The 1,632-nt window shown below is 26.8% G+C and overlaps 1 long non-coding RNA gene across 1 annotated transcript; it reads left to right on the top strand.

Annotated features, from left to right (window-relative positions):
* The first annotated feature begins 288 nt into the window (after window positions 1–288).
* LOC113558845 lies at window positions 289–1,159 on the top strand. Its single transcript, XR_003405715.1, has 2 exons — window positions 289–638; window positions 928–1,159. It is a non-coding gene; the product is annotated as an uncharacterized LOC113558845 (long non-coding RNA).
* The last annotated feature ends 473 nt before the right edge of the window (window positions 1,160–1,632 follow it).

Raw genomic sequence — 1,632 nt, 5'->3', positions numbered from 1 at the left:
ATATTCGAATTAACCAGATACTAGTGAAACTTTATAAACACTACAAACCATGAATTTATTAGATCATTTTGACGAAATCCACAAATTCATATGTTATTCTTATTGAAAATCATCAATTTTTAATTATTGTAAAAGTGCATTCTTTAGTTGCAGTTATTTTACATTCAAATTCAACAAAACATTCTGGTTGTTTTGTACTATCTTTTATGGCTTATCATAATCATTTTTTCTTATCATCTGTTATGTATTATGTTTATATTTCATATCTTTGTGCTATCGTACATTCGAATTTGTATTTAAGTTTCAACTGTAAATTGTTTTGAAATATTTTTTAATAAGAATGAAGTTTGTCTATAAATTTTTGTTTGATAGTTTCCGTTTCTGAATTATTCAGTGTTTTCCATGTATTAGTCGTCATATACTGATTTTCGTTCTCCTTATGATGTGTAGTAGTGACATTTTATCCTCCAACCATTATGCATGTTTAACCGACTATAATTTTTTAAGATGGCACTTTAGCTGATCACTCAACGAATGCTGAGTCATGAATTCTCATTTATACTACATGGGAAAAGTATCAACTTGGTACGTTGAAAATGGACTTGAATGTACTGACGATAATAACGAACTTATGCCAAGTAAGTGAAATGATTATTCAATGATATTGATAGATAATTAAGAGTACTGTAACATTAAGTTAGTGTCATGAATCACTGACCATTAGATTTAGAAAAATATACTAATTTACTGTTGTTATGATTTGTATGTTTCATTTAACCTCATATTTTAAATACACTGTAATTACATGGTCTTATATGATAATTTTGAGGCGTATTAGAAAATCTTATCTTAACTGCTTACAAAACACTGAATTCTCAAGTTATTCTCCAACCATAATCTATATCTAACTGACTTTAATATTTTTAGATGGCAGTACAGGAGATCACTTTGGGCATGCTGAGTCATGAAGTCGCATTCATACTACTTGGGGAAAGTATCGACATCATACGTTGAAAAGGAACACGAAGATACTGATAATAACATTGGATTTTTACAATGTATGTGTAATGGTTATTAAATGTAATTGATAGTAAATTTATAGTAGTGAAACAATTGAAATTTGTTAAAAGTCTGAATAAAAGATTGGTTAACACCTTTAGCTTGTAATTTTCATTTTTTGAATTGTCCATAGGTATAAAAATCTTTTTATCTTTTCCACGTTTATATGATAATTTTCTCGGAATTTACAAATTAATTTTTTTAGATACTTATAAAAACACTTAAATATTAAGTCTATGTCAATAAACCTAGAACACTATGAATTCAATTTACCATTATTTAATATTATATATTTTATTTGACCTGATACTTCATAATCACTACACACTAGGCGTCGTGCAGTTAATAGTTAATTGACCCTAGCCCGCATATTAGACAAAAATATAAGTTTTGAAGAGCTATTACTTGTTGTTTATGCTATTTTTATTACTATTACTTATTATTTGTGTTTGGACGTAATTAACTATCAATTATTGTTAATATAATTAAACAACACAATAACTTTTAATTATGAACAGTGCCATAATAATTTATTCAGGATTTAAAAATATTAATAATGGCGTATTTTCGGAA

This window comes from Rhopalosiphum maidis, chromosome 3, assembly GCF_003676215.2.
Source record: "Rhopalosiphum maidis isolate BTI-1 chromosome 3, ASM367621v3, whole genome shotgun sequence".
Taxonomy (NCBI): domain Eukaryota; kingdom Metazoa; phylum Arthropoda; class Insecta; order Hemiptera; family Aphididae; genus Rhopalosiphum; species Rhopalosiphum maidis.
The sequence above is the reverse complement of the archived record's forward strand: the minus strand, read 5'-3'. Positions and strand labels throughout refer to the sequence as shown.